This window comes from Trachemys scripta, chromosome 9 (genome assembly GCF_013100865.1).
Source record: "Trachemys scripta elegans isolate TJP31775 chromosome 9, CAS_Tse_1.0, whole genome shotgun sequence".
NCBI classification, from domain to species: Eukaryota; Metazoa; Chordata; order Testudines; family Emydidae; genus Trachemys; species Trachemys scripta.
The window spans coordinates 17,622,905-17,638,364 of NC_048306.1; the positions used below are offsets into that span (position 1 = coordinate 17,622,905).

Below are 15,460 nucleotides of genomic sequence, written 5' to 3' on the forward strand. Positions count from 1 at the left end.
TTACTACTACTAACAAGATCTTTGGCTCAGTTCTTTTGGAGTAACCATAACAATATGACGTCAGAATTGGCTAAGAAGAACTCCTTATTAAAGACTAGGGTAGACCTGGTGGGAAACGGAGAATACTAGGCTTGTGATTTGCAGGACGTTCTGAGGGATGCTATAGCCAGTCTCCTCTTAGTACTGGATGCTGCCGTCCCCCTTTGAGAGGCAGGCTTTTCTTTGTGTGATTGGAACGGACTCACCACCCCCTACAGGAGATAGGTTGGTGATGTTTTGTATGAAGGGAATGTTCCTTACTTTATACTTTTGATCTGAAACTGGATGGTGCTGGTAAAATCTTGGCCCTTTGGGCCATGAACGTGACTGTCTGTGCTCCTGAAATTATAAATCTTGGTTGATGATCAACTTATCCTCTCCTCAGAATGCAACATGTTTGTGGAGCAACATGATGATGGGATTATAGAAACATAGGGCTAGATATTCCTGTTCTGCAGCAGGATCAAATAACTTAGACCCTCTCTGACAGGTGTTTGTCTAACCTGCTCTTGCAAAGTCTCCAGTGGTGGGATTCTGCAGCCTGTTCCAGTGCTTAACTAGCCTTATAGTTAGAAAGTTTCTCTAGTACTTAACCTGAATCTACCTTGCTGCAAACTAAGGAAGTATCAAGGAGGTATTCAAGTGTGGTCAATAGGTCTGGACATTCAGAAAACTACATGGGAACATATCAATATAAACATTACCAGGCTTTTCAGGCACAGGAGGCCAGATCCTCAGCTGGTCTAATTAGATGTGGCTCTAGCCCTAAATTAGGATATTCCCTTAGTTTGCAGCAAGGTAGATTCAGGTTAGGTACTAGAGAAACTTTCTAACTATAAGACTAGTATTTCCTTTTATTAGTTTTAAATCTGCTGCCTATTAATTTCATTGGCTGACTCCCTGATAGTTGTGTTATGTGAAGGGGTAAATAACACTTCCCCATTCACTTTCTCTACCGTTCATGATTTTGTAGGTATCTATCACATCCCTACCCCCTTAGCTGTCTCTTTCTAAACTGAACAGTCCCAGTCTTTTTGATCTCTTCATATAGAAGCTGTTGCATACCTCAAATCATTTTTGTTGCCCTTCTCTGTACCTTTTCCAATTCTAATATCTTTTGTTTTGGGATGCAACTGCAACCAGATCTGCATGCAGTATTCTAGATGTGGGTGTATCTTGGATTTATATAGTGGCATTATGATATTTTCTATCCCTTTCCTAATGGTTCCTAATATTTTGTAGATTTTTTTTTTTTTTTCGACTGCTGATGCACATTTGAGCATTTGTTTTCAGGGAACTATCCATGATGAACCCAAGATCTTTCTTGAGTGGAAACAGCTAATTTTGACCCATCATTTTGTATGTATAGTTGAGATAATATTTTTCAGTATGCATTATTTTTCACCTATGAACTTTGAATTTCATCTGCCATTTTGTTCCTCAGTCGCTCAGTATTGAGATCCTTTGTAAGCCTTCACAGGCAGCTTTGGACTTACAAAATTACTCAGGATGGCTATCATTTTCCACCTCACTTCGCCCCTTTCCCAGATCATTGATGAATATGTTGAACAGCACTGGTCCCAATACTGCTATTCTTGGGGGATCCTGCTATTTACTTCTGTGCATTGTGAAAACTAACCATTTATTCCTACCCTTTGGTTTTTTTTTTTTTGTCTTCTTTAACCAGTTATGATTCATGAGAGGATACTTCACGTTTAGCCCATGACTGCTTACTTTGCTTAAGAACCTTTGGTGGGGGACCTTATTAAAGGCTTTCTGAAAGCCCAAGTACATTATATCAACGAGATCACCCTTGTGCACATGCTCACTGACATCCTCAAAGAATTTTAATAGATTGTTGAAGCATGATTTCCCTTTACAAAAGCTGTGTTGATATTGTCCCAAGATATTGTGTTTATATGGGCCTGATAATTCTGTTTGCTATGGTTTCAACCAATTTGCCTGGTACTGAAATTAAGCTTACTGGCCTGTAATTTCCAGGATTGCCTCTGGGTGGCTGGCTGATCATGTGATGCAGCTATTTTTTCCTGATGCTACATTTAAAGTAATTTTATTGAGGCAGCAACCTGAGGGTGACTCTTTGGGGTGTAACCCAGACCAGTAAGGGGTTGTCACCACCAGCCCTGTAACTCTGGATGCCTTCACCACCTGCCCTGTAACTCTCTGGATGCTATGCTGCTGTGGCTCACAACTTTGACACAAACACACAAGTCACACCCTGGCTCCCACCACCCAGTTACTTTTTGCAGGGTGACCCCAACATTCCCCCAGTTCTGAATGTCCCCCAGACTATCTGCCCTGCAGTGTCCAGCCCTCTGCTGTAACACTCACAGAAGTTTTAAGTTCATTGCTCTTTTAAAAAAGACAATACATTACAGTTCATTAATTTAACTGGGGTTTGAACAAACACTTGTATTTCAGCCAGAGAACTGAAATGGTTCAGAGTAAAAGTGCAACAAACTTATTTAACAAAGAACATAGGATTAAGTGATACCAGGTATAAGGCATAAAGATAGAAAGGGTTACAAGCAAACAAAAGTAAAGATACACATCTAAGACTAAAACTTACTTTCAGCAAGTTATAATCTTTTGCCTAAGCAGATTTCTCACCTAAATTCAGTTCAGTCTTCAACCTCCTCCTTGCTGAAGGACCCAACAGTCTGTGATTTCAAGAGCTCTGGCCCCCTTGAATCCATCGAGTGTTGGATTCCAAAATGGCTTTCTGTTTCTGCTTATATCTGCCAAAGTTCATTGACCCTGTTACAAGAGGCAGGAAGACTTCCTGCTGTTCTTCCCTTCCTATTGACTTCCCATCCCCCTGCAGATTCATAAGTAAATGGGGCTTCCATTGTTTTGATTCCATAATGCTTAATTTATATTGGAGGAAGGTAGAGAGTTCCCTTCCCTCCTGTCTGAGGAAAACCAGTTTCTCCCTGGATTTTTTCAGACTTTAAAGCATAATATCAATGAATACTCCTAATTACTCGTGTAGCATAAATGCACACATTTCACTATATTAATCACTAGTGTCACAGGCTTTCATAAATTCCCTTACTCGATACTCTTTTAATACAATTGATTTCAATTGCTTATTACCTGGGTGTCCGACCCCTGTCTTCGTAGTCCAGTAAACCTTTGGAAATATATTCTTTGAAAAGTAAGCCCAGACAAAGGGCTTCCTACATCTTGCTGGGATGTAGGTGCCATACTGTCTTCCCAAAGTTCATTGGCCCTGCTTCAGGAGGCCAGAAAACTCCTTGGGGGTGCAGTCTCCATCCCCTAGCCAAATTAAGTATTCATTTTTCAATGGCTTTGTTTACTTGCACATAAATGTACTTTTCTTTGTATTTAGTGATGCCTTTACATTGATTCCATTTGCCTGAATGTGTCTCCACATTCCTTGGCCTGAAAGAGGCATGATTTAGATACCACTTGACAAATATATTTTAAGAACACATTTGCAGCACATCTCTACAAAGTCCTTTTGTGGGCTTATCATGCATCCATCACACAATGATTTTTGGGACCAACATGTTACCAGTTTGTATATGATACCTTGTAGATACTGATTGACAACAGCACGTTAGATGTAGTGACCTTGACAGGCCTGACGAGAGTTGCTGACCAAGTAGTGAACCCCCAATGGGCCTTAGTCATGCTGGGTCATTAGTGTCTGCTTCCTAAACAGAGGAAGCTTCTTCTTTAAAAGTACCTACTGTTTCCCTTGAATTCAGTGGGATTTGGGTGCTCAGTACTTGTGAAAATCAGCCCACTTCTTTTAGGTTTAGTAGCCTAATTTTAGGCCATTAAATACTTTCCATGTAAGCAGCTGTTACATTTGCCTCAGGGAATGTTTGTGACTGTGAATGGGAAAGAAGGTTGTCTCTGTCTGTGAACACCTCCTATACATAATCTTGTTGTTGATGATATGTAGACTAGATCAAAGATGTGAACCCTGCAATAACGGTGCAAAGTCAGAAAGTTACTTTATTCTTACCAAACCTCTAATCACTTTCAACAGGGATCTAGAGAGGAATCGATAGCATTTTAAGCTCACACCATTCAATTCTGGCATATCCACAAGTTTGAAAGATTGCATTGCTTTGAGACTTCCTTTGAAACAAGGATGACTTCAGTCGTGAACACGAACTAAAATAACTTCAAATACCTGTTTGTTTATCGGTATTACAAGGTTCTGTGTCAGCACATTACAATATACTGAAGTAATTTAATAAGACTTAACATTGGATATCTTTGAACAGTCGTCCAGGATGCCACACCTTGAATCCAGGTGGCTCCAGCAAATGAAATGCCTTGGCAAATGTGCCTGCCATCCCTTAGCTCATCATATCTTAATTGTATGCCTAAGGAATAATATTCCATATTGGCAACCAGAGTTCTTCAGGTTACTGTCAGTAGCTAGAACTTGGATCTAGCATTCTAGCTGACAGACTTTAAGGCCCAAAGGGACCATTAGGTAGGAGGTCAGAATAAGTGATCATAACACAGCCATAGAATTAATTCTTCTTTAATCTGATGATGCAAGTGTAAAGATCACATAGATTACACAATACAACCATAGCAGATGTGGTTTTAGACAATCCATCCCCAATCCTATTTTGATAGACTGACTAGCACCTTACTGGAAAAGTCACAGCATGGACTAACTGAAAGAATGTGTGACTTTAGCTTGATTAGTATGTGGAGGACTTCATACAGCCACTGAATCTTGCTTACACTGTCAAAGCTATACCTTTCATAGAATCTCAGGGTTGGAAGGGACCTCAGGAGATCACCTAGTACAACCCCCTGCTCAAAGTAGAGCAAATCCCCAGACAGGGTTTTTTTTTTTTTATTTTTTTTTTTTTTTATTTAAACACTCCCCCCCCTGAACTCACAACCCTGGGTTTAGCAGGCCAATGCTCAAACCACTGAGCTATCCCTCCCCCCAATAATATATGGAGATATACCTATCTCATAGAACTGGAAGGGTTGAGTCCAGCCCCCTGCCTTCACTAGCAGGATCAAGTACTGATTTTGCCCCAGATCTCTAAGTGGCCCCCTCAAGGATTAAACTCACAACCCTGGGTTTAGTAGGCTAATGCTCAAACCACTGAGCCCCCCTTTCTCCTGATGATCCACATCCCTGCCTTCCTAGGTTTGAGTCACTTTGCGCTACTGATACATTGAATAGCCAGCAGTCCACTGGTGCTTTCCACTGTAACAATGAGGTCCATCCTTAGAATATTTTTAAAATTTAGTTTTTCTTCTAGAAACTTTTTTTTCTGGTTCTCTTGATACTCATTCCCCAGAGTGCTCCAAACTGGATGCAATTATGTGGATTAGGAAAGAACATGAGAGAGTAGCTAGGGAGGAACACCAGCTCCTCCAGCCACCGTCAAATGCAGACTGATCTATTGGTATCACCCTCAGCTCCCACTTTGAAGGAAACAGAACTTTCGTTCACTTTATGCAGCACCCCTAATTTCAAAACTTCAGACACACTATCGCCTACTCCTCCTTTCCAAATCAAACAGGCTGTCTCCTGCTCTCAGTCAGACACCCCTCCCCACTCTTCCACATGACTCCTCCTAGCATCCAGGCTTCCTCTGCTTTCCCCTTTCTCTCCCCTCACCCAGGCTATTTTGACTTACAATCCACCTAACTGGGGCTACGGTGGGAACCTCTGCTTCTGTTGGCTCCTAAACAAATGAGGGGGACTTGAGCACAGGCTAATAGTAAAGCTCTGAAGGCACTGCTGGCAGAAGCAGTGGTTACACTATGACTTAGGTCCTGCAGTTCATTAGTAAAAGCTTGGCTTGGGATCATGCAGGTAGGTACCTGGGTCTGATGGAACAGGACCCAGGCTCTGCTTACAGTAGTTTAAATTGCTATTTTAATAGCAACCAGCCATGCCCCAGGGAGCACTGGTTGGCTGTTGGTGCATTTCTCTGGTGTCAGAGTTTTTAAGACCAGAAGGGACCACTAGATGGTCTTGGCATTTGGCCTCAATCCACACAGCACACCCAACTTCAGTATCAGGAGGTGAATGCACCAGGCTGTAGCTTCTTGGCTAACTGGCACATTAATAGGACAGTCACCAATAGCAGTGCTATTTTTTCAATGTCTGCAGATATTCATTATGGGGTTGGGGGAGTAAGAATGCATTTGCAGAATTCTTGTGGTAGTAAAATTGGTGAGAACCAGCTGTCCCATGAGAAATCTGTACCCCCATCCCCACACATCCCTGGATCCCATTCCTAGCCTGCCAAGCTGCCAGCATCCGTGTCTGAGACACCAGCACCTTACCTCTGGCCAAAATAACCAGAATGTCCAAGGTGCAGCACAGAAGTAACCGAAATACTTCATGTTAAGTTGTGGCAGGCAGCAGGTAAGGCAACTTGTCATTTGGCATCTCTCCTCTGGAGACTATGCCTTCTTTCTTTAAATACCAATCAATCAACCCTGCAATTGATAGGCAGAATACTTTGCCCACGCAGAGTTTGTAAACTTCAATGGTGAGCTATCGGTTTCAAGGTCCAAGGTCCAAATGTGTAACTAGCTTTGTTTGCTGTCCACATTCAAGGCACCATGAGATGACATAAAAAAAATTCCATCACACGCTCTTGAATTTTTCCTTCTTTTTTGTCCTAGCTAAGTCTCTAAAGCTAGAAAGAGGCCAGCTAAATTTGCTGTGAACTGTACCAGCATGAAATGTTAGTGTATGAGTAGTACTATATCATTAATGCATGGGAGTTCTCACTGGACTTCAGTGGAGACAGACCCCCAGATCATAACCTTCTGGATGCTTTTCTGGATTTTTCGTAAGTTTCTGCCCAGTGCTAAATCTGGATCTTCCAAGCATCCAGTAAAACAAGTCTGTTAATATTTAAAATGCTTTGCCACAATTCTACAGATTTACTCTTGATTCCTAACTGGAAGAGGAATTTTTCATTTGATATGGTGAAACTGGTGCATATGGCGGCCTACAGACAAGCATCTCCTACAACTTAATGAGTTTCAGGAGCTGAACACCTTTCAGGATTAAGTCCTTTAATGCTACTTTTGTAGTGCTCATGAACAAGTTTTTGTTTTGGACTGACTTGTATCAACTGAGTATCTTACCTGTGTCTGTGTCTGAGTTATATTGTCTCATTTAGAAGATGGTTTCTTTCTCCAGTTCTCATAGCTTTAAGCATACCAACATCTCTCTCAGTACAGTATCTTTCCTTGGAAAGCCCCTGTAAAATGCAGGCAATAGTAGAATCACTGCAAATGAAACTTTGCATTTGTTCCATGCTATCAGGCTTTGTGGCAAATCTAAAGCCCCCCCCCCCCCGTCTCTCCCCACAAATTACTAATGTCGGATGACAGACAAAATTGGTGAAAGAATTACAGCTCCATATGATTCAGAACAGTTCTGCCTGTCCTGGAAGTGCCCTGAGTACAAAAAGGTGTGCTATGATTCAACAGTTCACGCCTTTCATGGCAGGTTTAAGACATGTTAGGAGTGATCCACACCCTTATGGTCTGGGGAAAATAATAACTTTTTGTCTAGGACTTAAATATAGAAATTCTGCATTTATTTGCCTAATAAATCCCATAAGTCAAATAGTGTAGGGGTAGGAAAGGAATAAAAATCAGAATTGATCTCTTCTTTGCAGAGTATATCCAGCAAGTAGGTTTCTCTAGTACAGCTGGCATTTGTAGTAAATAGGGGTGTTCTGACATACATAAATTTTTTTTTAAGTGTGCTGATAGAGTTAAGTCAGTCTCTTAACTGCTGTCTGATGCACACTCTAGCTGAGTTAGAGGACCCTTACCTGCATATTTCTTTAAATTGTTGCAAAGTGTTTTTTAACCCTTGAATCCATCAAAAAAACAGAGCTCTAAATAGCAACATCATATTCCCTATTTCTTCCCTATCTTTGATTCCCACAAAACTGTGGGAAACATGCAGACCTTTTTCATGGCAACCAGCATTATGGTCTTTTTCTATATTAGCTTTACTAAGCTTCAGTGTCTCCTGGTGGTCTCTAATCATGCTTCAATTTTAAACAATTACCACTGCAGCTGTCCACAATACTATATTCCTGTCTTCCCTTCATATGCTTTACTCCAAATGCTTTAATAGACTATATTGACTATCTAGTGCCCTGACACAGGACAAGTTAACACTGGATTATGACTCCTTTTTTGTAGCATCAAACGAAGTGAAGAGAGAACACTTTAATAAGTAAGGATACAGAAAATAGCAGGAGAAAATAAATAATTTTTTTTGTTTTTACTGTTCCCTCCTGCTCCAGTATTAAATTCCTCTGTAGAACCATAGCCTGATGGTTTCTTTATTCCTTGTGGGTCAGACATCAAGTTATGGCTTTATCAGATGGTGTGTTCATTTAGGCTATGTCTATATTGTGTTCCTTACAATGGTGTGTCTGTGCGGCTGCAGCCGCACCATTGTAAGATGCGCAGAGTAGCTGCTCTTTGTTGCCAGAAGAGAGCTCTCCCGGCAACAAAATAAAACCACCCTGAATGAGGGGCGGTAGCTTCGTCTCTGGGAAAGCGTCTCCTGCCGACTAAGCGCTGTCCACACTGGCGCTTTTCGTTAAAACTTTTGTTGTTTAGGAGGGTGTTTTTTCACACCCCTGAGCGACAAAAGTTTTTATGACAAAAGTGCAGTGTAGACATAACCTTAGTTACAATAATTAAAGGCAAGTCTTCACCAGTTAACTTTAGGTAAGAAGTTGTATACACCCAGGATAACTATCTACCTTTAACAGGCTTTACCTTTGGGTTCTGTCCTGTTGGGATGATTCCAGAGAGACTCTTACAAGCCAGCATTTTTATTCCATTTCTGCTATGAAACTGACCTAAGGACTTTACACACATTTGTATTGATCTTTTGACCATTTTTTAACTTTCCTCTTTCTTTTTCCTGAATCTATTATTAAACCTTTAGTCTTAGTTACATAAGGATTGGCATCAGCATGATTATTGGGTAAATCTGAGACTCCTATTGACCTGGGGATAAGTATCCAGTCCTTGTGGGATTGGTGAACCTCACATATTGTGAATCCGGTTTTCAGTAACCCCTCACTGTATTAGACTTCGCTGTCTAGATGGGACCCAAGGGCTGGAATGCTTAAAGGGGACTGTATTTGGCTTCTTGTTAACTGGTGTAGTATTACAGAAGCTGTTTTTGTTACTGACTTGATGAATCTAATTCTAGAATAAACCACCAGTTTGGGGATTGCCTGCCCTATTCTTCGCAGTCTGCCCTGAGTGTAGCCATCTTAGAGCGGCCCATCCAGGCCGCAGAAGGGGTGAATGGTATGTAGTTTTGTTTACATGGGTTCTCCAGGGAGCGTAGTAACTTTTAATATCTCAAACACTGTGGCACTGCATACCTTCAACTAACACCAAAGTTAACCAGTTCAGTATCTCTCTACCAACAAACACTAACTGAAACAAATCCTTTCCACAAAGGGTGTTTTTGATGTAGTGAAGATAAAGCCATACTCCTTAATGCTTTATAGATAGGTTCTCAAACACTTCTGACTAAAATCTAACTAAAATGGCTTTGGGGGCCAGGTTTACAGACCTACTTAGATGTTTTTGAATGCTTCATAGGCACCTTAGTCAAGGGGAGATGGGCACCTAAACTGTTTCAGTGATTTGGTAAATCCTACTAGGCATATTATACCTTTTCAAAAGCTGCCCTTGGTCTCTAGGGTGATGTATGTACTTGGGGGTAGATAGTACTGAATCTCATCGGTACTGATTACATCACCATGCTATCTGATAGAGCCAAGTAACATTTTTGGATGAAAGGCAAGGTAAATACGAATATATTGGACAATAAAGGAAGGAAGGGGGAGCTGTCTTTCAAGTCTCATCCTTCTGTCATGGCTAGACGCGCTCTATTTCAGAGCTTCATAAGTTCATATGTAGTCATTATTTGTATATCAAGACACGATAAACACTATACAAAACCTGCAGAATCTCCAGCTGACAGGGGAAGGGTCAGAGGTACTGCAATAGCATGTGGCCCAATTATTCATATGTGGGCACGTACAATTGGGCATCTAAATCAAAGCGGCCTGGCTTTCAGAAGTGCTGAGCCTTTGCGTCACCCATTGCAGTTACTGAACGTTGTGGGTGCTCAGGTCACTTTTTGTTTTAGGTGCCTAACTTTAAGGTCCCTTGTTTGAAGAACTTGGCATTTGTGAACACTTATGCTCCTGCTGGTATCTCTTCTACTCTCCATTCAGTACAGGGGCACTTCCATTCTGTGATGGTTGATGTAGGAGACGCAGCCATACATAGACTCTTAGCAGAAGCATAGACACATTGGCACTCTCACATTTGGAATCTGAGTGGAATGGGGAAGACAGCAAGGTTTGGGTTTGTATTTGGGCTCATAGGATTAGCCAACCTTCATTATCCATGTCTTTCAGTATCCTCCCATTTCCAACAGAAAATATAAGTGTCAATTTTCAGAAAGTTCAGCATCCCCACCCAGTTTCTCAATCAAGGAGTCTCTTCCTCTGACCCTACCCCCAGTATAGGAACTTTATATAATGGGTCTGTTGTTAGAAAATGGGGCCCCTTCCCTGCTGACCAGGACTGTTTCTATTTACTTTATTTCTCTTCCCCCAACCCCCTCAGCAGCATAAAGGGATAGATGGCTTTTCTGACAGAAGTTTTGGGCCAAGATTTCAGAAGTATCTTCCATTTTGGAGCCCACCAACACTGTTTTGTGCATGCAAGCCAGGTAGCTGGACATCTGCATTTGCCAAGAAAAAGTTTGTTCCTGCAGATTGGAGGTTTGGGAGCACACAATAGTGCAACCATAAAGTAGGGTGGGCAATTCTGGATGGAAGCTCTTTGAAAATCTGCCCCCTGTATTTGTACCTGCTTATATAAAGGTAGCTCACTTGGCCAAACACTATGTACCTTTTCCTTGGCTAGACACTTGTATCTGTCAAACAGTGATTTTTATGAAGGAAATAACTACTCCACACTGTAATTAGTCTGAAGTAATTCCCTAAGGAAACATCTGTGGTACAGTCCTATAACTATTCCCTAGCCCAGTGTTTCAAATCATCTGTTCACGGTTGGTGGCAGACTTGCTAGCAGAGTCTGAACAAGAGTTGCTCTGGCAACAGTTTGTCTCCTGCTAGGCCCACACTTGCTGTGGTGGTACTTTTAAGTGCTCTTTGGAGCATGTTTGTTTCATAATCCAAACACCATCGTTTATTAGAAGCATCTGCATCTCTTTGCAGTTCTCCTGTATAACTGTTTAGCTTCCTGTGTCTTTTCCCCTTTCAAATGCCTTGGTCTCCCAATTTAATCTTTGTTTAGAACTGAGACCCTAAAACATGCAGCTGAGCTTCTGGTTCCAAACAGAACAGTTATAGGAACATTTGGGCAATACTCCTAAGAAAGTCTAGTTGTGTGGCCTTTTGGCCATGATGTAAACGTTGCAAAGTATCAGTTTACTATTGTCTGCCCTGTATCCTGGTCTGTAATCATCCACAGCAGCAGAATAGACGTGATCTAACTCTTATTGCTATGTATATTATTTGCATGTTTCAAATTAGTGCTTTGTCAATAGATATATAATTCCAGACTTCTGGTGCACGCGTTTGCTTGTGCTTCCTCTTGCAGGAGTAATCTCCTGTAACCTTAATCCAAATAAGATTAGGAGGCATTGTCTAGGCTTTGCTAGCAGGTGCTTTTCCTAGCACAGCTCTTGCATATGAACACATTTACTTACAAATCTTTTGCTCCAGAACTTAGCTGTTCCTAGTGCCTTCCCTGCAGGGCAAATCCTTTTGTTTCTACTTCTGCCCAAATTCTTTGTTTCTACTTTTTTTTAGAGACCCTCAAACCCTTTTATATCCTGGGTTTGAGTTAATAACACTTACCTGGCCTTGCTTCTAAGGTGAGTCAGCAGAATGGCTCTACATCTGCATGCATAGTGCTGAAGCCTGAAACCCTCTTTCTAAGAAGAACAAACTGGAAGTAAACTATCAGGTTGTTTTTTGTTAAATCCTAAATAATAATAGTAATTGTTCCTTAAGGAGTATAACATATCTAGGAATTTACTTATAGACAAAGATCAGTTCCAGGCGCTGACTTTTATTTTTCCAGGTGGGTGCTCCAGCCCGAGGTCTTGCCCCCACTTCATCCCTTCCCCCATGGCTCCTCCCTCGCTCCACCTCTTCCCACCCCCTCTCTGAGGGCCCCCACCCCCCTGCTGCTCTCTGACCTCCCTAGAGCGCCTCCTGCAAGCCGCCAAACAACTAATGGGCCCCAGAGCACCCACGGAGTTGGCACCCGTGGATACAGTGGAATAATGGTCTGAAACAAAAGGGTACATTTAATTTTTAACTACTAGGAAACCATTTTTTAGAAGGAAGGTCAGTTACATTGGGCAGTACTAGCAACTTCCGTAATCTGCTAGGTAAAGCATATGTACAGTGAAAAGAAATCCCAACCTAGGATGGGCAGGATTAGACTTTTTGGACAATCTAGTCCTTGACAGTACTTGGAGAAGTTACAGGAATAATTTGTAACCTGATGGAGTAAAACTGCTGGACCAGTAGCAAAAACCAACAAAAACATCTAATCTCAATTTCCTAAGGTCTTCATCAGGGTTTTAGCTATGGGGGCTATTGGGTGGTGTGTGCAATAAGAGAACTAGCCAATAAAAAGTTTGTAGTGTAACCTATTCCTAAACAAAATACTTCATTTAACATGAGTTAAGGTTGCTCTTATCAATGAACTAAACCATAAAAACTTAGGAAATACAAAGTTAAAGATTAAAAGGTTACACAGTCAAGTACTGAAGTTAGGAAATGCCAGAAGGAACGTTGCCTGTGCAACCTTAATTTGGCCCCCAGTCTGTAAGCCTTTAATTAGATGCAGAAATGACACCCCAGACTTTTCACAAGTGAAGTGACTTGCCCAACATCAGATAGGAACTCAGTGGAAGAAGCAGGGATAGAATCTAATTCTCCAGGGCAACATTCAAACACCTAAGCCGTGAAACCATCCTTTTATCTTCCTGCTGTCCCTAGTTTCATTCACCCTCCAATTTCTGCAACAAATGAAGCAGGATCCCACAGATAGCCGCTTTCTTTACTACGCAACCTCAATTCACCCCACAACAGATCTGCCCTGTGCAGTGAATGAGACCAGAGTCCTGTGGCTTTCTAAGTTGTGCATACACACAAGGGGCCAACTTAGGGTTGCAGTGGCAACATTCATTCTGACATTTCCTGGGCACTTGACTTGGTAACCCTTTAATCCTTAACTTTGTATTTCCTAATATTTTATGCTTTTGTTGGCTGATTGAGAGCAACCTTAAGTAATGTTAAATGGAAGCTGTATTTTTGAATTTCCTTAGTTTTTCCCCTATTAAGTATACTGTTTAAATAATAAAGCACTTATACATTGAAGACAACAAATGTGTATTATTTTTTGCCACTATTATCTTTGTGAAGCTCCATTTTACCTCTAGGCACTGTGTTCATTAATATGTTGGAAGTAATTAAATTAAATTTGTATTTTAAAAAAAACTAGGGCTGTCGATTAATCACATGTCCTCTGGAATGATGGTTGAAGCATGAAGGGACATGTGAGTCTTTAATGCATCTGGCACGTAAATATCTTGCAACACCAGCTATAGTAGTGCCATGCGAACGAACACCGTTCTCACTTTCAGGTGACAATGTAAACAAGAAGTGGGCAGCATTATCTCCTGCAAATGTAAATAAACTTGTTTGTCTGAGTGATTGGCTGAACAAGAAATAGGACTGAGTGGACTTGTAGGCTCTAAAGTTTTACATTGTTTTGTTTTTGAATTCAGTTTTTTTGGTACATAATTCTACATTTGTAAGTTCAACTTTCATGATAAAGAAATTGCACTACAGTACTTGTATGAGGTGAATTAAAAATACTTGTTTTTTACAGTGCAAATATATGTAATAAAAAATAAACTGAGTACTGTACACTTTGTATTCTGTATTATAATTAAAATCAATATAGTGTATTTGAAAATGTAGAAAACATCCAAAAATATTTAAATGGTATTCTATTATTGTTCAACAGTGTAATTAAGTACAATCGTTTTGATTGTTTGACAGCCCTAAAAAAAACCTTTTTATTGAAACTTCTAAATTACAATTTTTAAATTTTTACAGAAACTGGAATCGCTATCTGTAACTCCCCCTGTCTTTTTAAAAAAAAAAAAAACAACGAATATTTTGAAAGTCATAGCTTCCCAAACTTGTGAGAAATATCTAAACACTGTACATGGCGAAAAAAGAAGCTGGAATTTTGTATCTGATTTTCATGTAACCCTTTTTGAGCAAGGTAAAGTAAAAATAGCTGTACTGTATCTGACCCATGGACTATCTAGACAAGTATACTGTCTTCTGCCAGTGGCCAGTGCCAGATGTTTTAGAGGGAATGAACAGAACAAGGCAATTATCAAGTGGTCCATCTGCTGTGGTCTAGTTCCAGCTTCTGGCCGTCAGAGTTTAGGGACACCTAGCGCCCGGCGTTACATACCTGCCCATCTTGGCTAATAGCGAGCGAAGGACCTACCCTCCATAAACTTACCTAATTCTTTTTAGAACCCAGTTACATTTTTGCCCTTCACAACATCCCATTGCAGTAAGTCCCACAGGTTGACTGTGCCCTGTATGAAGTACTTCCTTTTGTTTGTTTTAAACATGCTGCCTGTTAACTTCATTAGGTGACCCCTGGTTCTTGTGTTATGGGAATAGGTAACTAAGACATCCCCCATTTACTTTCTCCACACCACTCTTGATTTTATACCCATGGGCAGTAGGTATTAAAGTCCAGAGCAGACTAAGCTTCCCCTGACCCAGGTTGTAGCCCTGGCCCTGCCCATCTTCTCCTGGGAGGCCCCTCTCTCTTTCCCCCTTCTACCCTGAAGTTGGGGGGGGAGGGGTGTCAGGCCACCAACGTGGCCCTTGGGGAAGGTGGGGGGCTGGCCCTGGCCTGGTGCTGGGGGGGGGGGATGGCGCAGTCTGGGGGGGGCTAGCTAGGGCTCCTCCAGCCACTGGGGGGTGGGGGGGGGGGGGGGCTGACATGGCTTGGGCCCCCGGCGGCGGGGGGGCCTTGGGGGGTTTTCGGGTGGGGGGGGGGGGCAGAGGAAAGGAGGGCTGCTGGCAGAAGGGGTGGGGCCAGTGGGCTAGACTCCCCAAACATATTCCCCCTTAGTCATCTGTTTTCTAACAGTTACCCGTAGAAAAGGAAGTGTAACCTACTTGAGTACAAACATGGAGGAACACAGCAGGAGCTTAACCAGCTCCAGTCTACTCTCATTACAGACCCTCCTGGGACCCTTTTTTGCAATAAT

General features: G+C 41.6%; 1 protein-coding gene across 5 annotated transcripts in view; it reads left to right on the forward strand.

The window, feature by feature from the left end:
• Positions 1–15,460, forward strand: part of COL4A5 (collagen type IV alpha 5 chain) — a 140,276-nt gene that overhangs the window by 50,172 nt on the left and 74,644 nt on the right. The window lies entirely within an intron of this gene.